This window comes from Octopus sinensis, linkage group LG18, assembly GCF_006345805.1.
Source record: "Octopus sinensis linkage group LG18, ASM634580v1, whole genome shotgun sequence".
Taxonomy (NCBI): Eukaryota; Metazoa; Mollusca; class Cephalopoda; order Octopoda; family Octopodidae; genus Octopus; species Octopus sinensis.
Genome location: NC_043014.1, coordinates 3,768,928 through 3,775,954, shown reverse-complemented (window position 1 = coordinate 3,775,954; position 7,027 = coordinate 3,768,928).

The window sequence follows — 7,027 nt, the reverse complement described above, 5'->3', positions numbered from 1 at the left end:
TATGAGTGTGTATGTGTGTGTGTGCAGCGCTATGTCGATAAGTGTACCAACTATTATTCGTCTGAGAATCGAATGCCCGACGTAGCGTTTATATCTAGAATTTAGCAATTTGCTCAGTCTTGTGCTTCCAATCACTCGTGAATAGATTACCGAAGTAACGATGTTCCACTTTCCTGCAGAGTGTGTGTTCATCACTGCCTTGGAGCACTCGGCAGCCAACTTATTCAATACATGTCGTAAGTGATCATGACTTGAGTCAGATAGCTGCATGTCGTCTGCAAATAGCAGTCGACCAACCCCATACAGACGAAATGAGATACTTCTTCTAAAATGGCTGAGCCTTGCTCAACCAGATCATAAGAAATGCGAGAAGAAGCCCTAACAATGCGTTCTTCTATTGAAGTCCAAACTCCATGTTGAAAACATTCGGCTTTTGCACAAATACAAACATTTGGACATCCGTACGAGTATTTTACGGTAAAAAGTATTTGCCCAATAATCTCACCTTCCTGGTAAACCATCCGCAACATGCCCCACGGCACGTGGTCTACAGCGTATTCCCCTTGGAATTATTTCAACGTTTTCTCGAAGATCTGCCTTTGAACGAATATCTGGTCGGGTGTACTGTATCCAGGACAGTAATCTTGGGCGCGACCATTTCCCAACGTATCTTTTCTAGACATGTAGTGTAGACTTTGTCTTAAAAAAATCTGTGATTATTACCCCGGATTGACATTGCCCTCGTGTTTTCCCTGATGCCCCATTCCACCTAGCATACATGGGTCACTCAAGGAATACCCTGAGTATTTAAGGGTTTTAAATTATCAAGACGAACGTATTTCTCTCCAGCAGCTTTATCACTTTTCAGTGACATTAGTTCGAAAAAAATGATACAATCACTAATCGATTTCGATGCCCAAGTTTATTCATGTGGGTCTCTCTCAATTTGGATGCAATATTATCCACAATTTTGTTTCTTATTCCATCATCCACTACTGCTTTCAACTTTATTCTGAAGGTCGCACTGGACTTACCAAGTTACTAGGTTCTCCCAACTGTAGGCAACTTCCGGTTTCAGACATCTTGGTAGTGGTCAGTTGACAACTCTCTCCACTCCTTTTACCCGAACGTCCATCACAGACTCAAGGATGACTTAGACGACAACAACATCTATCAAGAATTTCTGTCACTAAGCATTTCTATTCCAAGTACCTTTATAAACAACCATGTCTTAAAACGATATCTATATCATTGAGAGTCCAGAAGACTAGTATGGCCACCACATTAAGGTGTGTGACGCCATTCCACCCAATCAATACTCTTGTGGTTATCAGCGCCAAAATGTTCACGGAAGTCTCCTTGTAAGACAAATGACTTTACCCCAAATATATCTAAAGCTGCAGTGAATTTGTTAAGGAAGCATTTGTATTTGAACTCGCTATTGGGTGCATTTACTTCCAGCAGCTACACCACTCCTTCATTCTGCTTGAGCTTCAGGAGGTATCCCTTAATACCTAGTGGGATTCACTTCATAATCCAATCCGAAAGCCAGGGATTGTGAGTATCCCACTTCCGCCTGTGCGGACATAGTTGGCACCACACCTGCACGGTGGAGTTTCCAACCTACTTCCAAGTGTGCGCCTCCGAAGCAATGAAGCTTTCTTGAGGAGACTGATTATATATAACAGGCAGCGTTTTATCTCGTCCGGTTTTGACAGTCTAATTCTCAATTATGAACGGATGATCCCTTCTAGACCGGCTTCGGGGACATGGAACACACATATTTTGTTTTCCCTTCCCATGCATCCCACATTGAGTTGGGTGGAGACTGCAAAATATTTCCCAAATGGACTCCTTCATCCAAGATCCGGACGCAAATGCTGTTATCCCTCTCGATGAATGACGCGTTATGGCTATTCCTTCGAGCCCATTGCATATTGAGCTATGATGGCCTGATTCGCGCCAAGCACCAACCTGATATTTGTAATTGACCAATCAGGTTGCAAGAATTGATAATATGGCCTACATATCTATAAAACAAGAACTTTATCATTATTATGGTCACAAATATATATATATACTCACATCCAAGTTCAACTACAAAGCAAACATCCGTTCATAAGGGAGCCAAATACACATTCTGATATTCTGAGATTAATCTCTCAAATCGTTGACATCAACGTCAACAACAGGCTCAATAGACAAATGACTTATTTTCTTCGTTTAAAATTTATTCTTAGCGAATCATTTACTTCTTTCATTCTGATTTTCATTCATTTACTCATTCTTTCACTCTTAAATTCTAAATTTCTCTCCTCTCTATCAATTCCTTCCAAGCCAACAACTTCCTTTGTATAGGATTCAAGAATTCTTTCGTTTAAACTACATTATTTCATTTTAATTTCACAGAACCCGGTCTCGGATCATTGTATACCCGGTGGGGCAGAACTACTTGTCATACTAATTCAAGCCTTGTATATGACGGTTAGTATAAACTACACTTCTGTTCTCTCTTTCTCTCTTTATCTTTCTTTTCTTCTCTTTTTATTCCTTCATTTTCTCTTTCTGTCGTTCCTCTCTCTCACGCACACACACTCAAGCAAATCATTTGATATATCACGTTTGCAACGATACATATAGACCCTATAGTGACTGCATGAATCTGCTCACTACTTTGTAGGTAATTGTTCAAATCAGAATTTTAAATGTTGTCTACTACGGACCAAGTGAAAAGGTTGTTGTCTAACCACAGAATATAGATATCTCTACGCTAAATTACAGACAGGGGCTGGACTGAAAACCACCATGGCGATCAAGAATTTCAGGCTGACCAGCTTTGGATTGTAGATATCAAATACCGAGGCTGCTAACTGGTGATCAAGTGTACAGGCTACGGATGGTGGTATTGTACGTGAGTGACCAGAGCTGAAAAGTGGCCACTTGACTATCTATAACTAGAGTGCCCAATGATCGTAGGTGTGGACTAAATTGAAAAGAGTCTCTTAGAATTGATGACAGTGACTGTAAATGGTTAATGGAATGAAAGCAGAATGTAGAATGAGGGCTGGACAAGCCACATACAGTCACTAATGGAAAAAGCTAAGGACTTTATTCATTAAGCAAAATAGAGAGAGACTAAATTTTAGTGAGAGAACACAACAGAGTACAGAATGCACTTCTATTCTTCTCTGCCTCACCGAAATCGTCCTATCGCTAAAACCTTGCTCTTTTCATGCACCACATCACCTCATTAATTATCCAGTATATCTTTGTAAGGTAATTCCGAAACTTCCAATTCAAAAGTGCTGCTACAAACTGCGTCCCCAATCAACCTCACAATCCCTAAAAGTGCTCCGAATCTTCTCTCTATAAACACTACACGTATCGTTTATCGGTCGCCCACGTCACCGTCCATTCATCTTAAGCACAACGCCATCCCTGAACCTCACAATTTTTCCTCCCACCTCGTTTCTGTGTATTGCATGAAGAAAAAGTCTGTGATCATAACGTCTTTGTAAGCCTTATTCGTCCGAGTCTAAACGAGAGGTTTACCCACTGACTCTCGTATGATCGACTAAACAATATTTCATCGACGGTTACCCACCACGTCTCTGCATCTCGTCGTCTCCCGTATTGTCCTACTCAAACCTCCTACAATATCCACAGCCCAAAATATCCCCGTTCACACGCTAATATCGTTTCAATTTTCGATAAACACGAGTGCATGCGTTATAAAATATCTTTCTTTTTCTCCATCTATTGACATCCACCGAAAAACACCTACCCCATGCAAACGTACAAAATAATCCGAGACGTATCCACAAATACTTGCCCGTATACACACAACATATATATTTAAATATATATATATACATACATACATATATATATATATATATATATATATATATATATATATATATATATATATATATATATATATATATAAATACATACATATATATATATATATATATATATATATATATATATATATATATATATATATATAAATATATATATATATATACATATATATATATATGTATACATATGATGAGATGGTTAATGTACAGCTACGATCTGAAGCATTTAGCCACACACAGCTTACACTAAGATAAACACTAATATATATACACCACAATTCGTTCACACGTGACTAAACACGACTCATTTTAAGGGTCAAATTGTAATGAATGTTTCCGTTATTTCATATATAACTTTGCTTAATATCTTTTTTATATGATTTATTCTTACCAATTCTAGGTGTGGTTGGTGGGCAATTCTTTGCCCACTTTGGTGGCGGAAGTAATCTCTTGTGTCTACCCAACGATCCCATTTGGGCCAATTATACTGCAGTAGGTGAAGTTGGTGGTTGGATTTATGGCAGTGAATATCAGTTAGATTTATACCCAACTAATAAACTCTTTTCTTTTGCTAACGCCGAATCAATTCATGATCACAACGTTCCGTGTGCTATCTGTTTGACACGAAAACCTGCTGTTGTTATGATGTTACCAGCCAGGAATGAGTGTTACACTGGTTGGACAGCTGAGTATTCGGGATATTTGATGAGCGAGCGTCATAGTCATCAGGGCAGACATGAATATGTGTGTGTGGACTATGCACCAGAAGCTGATCCAGCAGGTTACAGAGACGAAAATGGAGCTCTACTGTATTTCGTTCAGGCTGCTTGTGGTTCATTGCCATGTCCACCGTATGTCAATGGTCGAGAATTAACCTGCGTTGTGTGCAGTAAATACTGAATCGAACTTACATTCGTGTTTATATGAAAATTTATGTCGGCGAATCATAAAATATAATATAATAAAGCAACATATACGTTTCTTGTAATTGTGTTTCGCAGTATTTTATCCAAGTAATATATGTCGTTAAAAAAACTGCGGCTACAAGTTTTCAGAAAATATTCAAAACGAAACAACAGAGACGTCATAGAATGTGACAAATAGCTTAACAGAACGATGTAATCCTCAGGGAATGATTCTAGAATACATTGCATGAGGTTCAGTTTATCAAATTTAAAAGTTGAAATAAAATTATGATTCGTTTAAATGTAGTCCGTCTTAAAATGAAAACAATCCCCAAATGAAACACCTCCGTACAAATATATCACCCTTTCATGATCAATCTTCAGAAAACACGATAAAAGCTTATGACTAACATCACTAAATCATGATGGTTTAATAAAAAAAATACTCCCATACGTATCATTGTAACTACAATCGATGCGATGAAAGCTCTGCAATCCAATCGCGGATATTACCAAATAAAGGATATTTGATATCCACTGAAGAAATACCACAAAATGTTGACTACCTAACTACTTGTCAGGTTATTAATACATTGAAGTTTTCACGAAACACTTTCGTCAAGGGTACAAGTACACGTCCCACGATTAACTATTTTCAACCTACATTCACATATTCCCGCTTTTCTACAAAAGTCACACACACACACAGCCTTGCGTCACATTACACACGCAGCCTCTCATCGTTCCCTGAAAACTGATGTGCCAAAATAAAATATGAATCCACCAAGAAATATGAGTACACTTCAGGAACAGCATCAACCGAATCTACAGCAACACCACAAAACATCGAGTTCAACAAATTATCTCCGTCTGTAACATAAAACTATCAAACTCGCAGAAGAGGAACTTGCTTCGAGATACATGCATACAATAACTGTAACACACATAAACGACTTAGTAAGGAAAGGACCACGACTTATAAAATATACATTAGGTGGAATCAGTGCAACATGTTGAGTCTTTCACAGTCTACTCAGCATGATTGCTACTTGTATGTGGGAGTTTGTAGAATGGCTGCCAGATAAACGAAGGTATCCGAGGAAAGAGGGATTGTGGGTGGCAGCACGTTTTTTGTCCGATTAATTGCGTGCCATAAGAATGCTCGATTGTGAAAAAGCTAGAGAAAAAGAATAATAATTAAGTAATATGAAAGCACGAAATGCAAATTGACAAATGAATATATGGAAACATTCAACATGGCGTTTCCAGTGAACAGTATTAGCGCTCAGTATTAGGCATAAGCAATTTTTGGGTTCGTTAAAATGTGCTAGTGGCATATTTCAAACTCTAAACGCAAATTCTGTGCAAAAAGCTGCAAAAAAAGCATATCAGTCCAGTGCTGCTCCCTATCGGGTGCCAGTTCAGTCGTTATCAAAAGAAAATACCGAAGAGGGGAATTTCTGGACAAACTTAAATCCATAGCTTTAACTAAAACATAGTCAACAACAACGAGTAAGTGACGCCATTAGAGCGCCAGGCTGGAGTCTGTCGTGAGTTACCTCCCTTCGGTATTTCTCTTTCATAAATTCTTCGCTAGAGGAGTTGACTTCAACCTTGTGCCCCAACAGTAACTGCGGTCGCTCGTACGGGCCCGCATCTTTCCTTCTGTGTGTGTGTGTGTGTGTGAGTGTTTGTGTGTGTCAGTGTGTCAGTGTGTCAGTGTGTGTGTGTGTGTGTGTGTCATTTTGTGTGTATCACTGTGTGTGTGCCAGTGTGTGTCAGTGTGTGTGTCACTGTGTGCTTTTGTGTGTGTTTATGTCAGTTTGTGTGTGTGTGTGTGCGTCAGTGTGTGTGTGTGTGTGTGTGTGTGTGTCAGTATGTGTGTGTGTGTCAGTGTGTGTTTCACTGTGTGCGTTTGTTTGTGTTTATGTCAGTGTGTGTGTGTGTGTCAGTGTGTGTGTCAGTGTATGTCAGTATGTGTGTGTGTGTCAGTGTGTGTGTGTGTAAGTCAGTGTGTGTGTATTTGTGTGTGTGTATGTATGTCAGTGTGTGCGTGTGTATGTGTGTCTGTGTGTGTGTGTCATTGTGTGTCAGTGTGTGTGTGTGTGAGTGTGTGTGTGTGTGTGTGTGTGTGTGTGTGTGTCTTTGTGTCTGTCTATTTGTTGGTTGAACGAAATACTTCCCACACTGAATATTAAAACAGTTTCCCAATAATAACAAATAAAATTAAATAACAACATTAGTAAATAAATATAT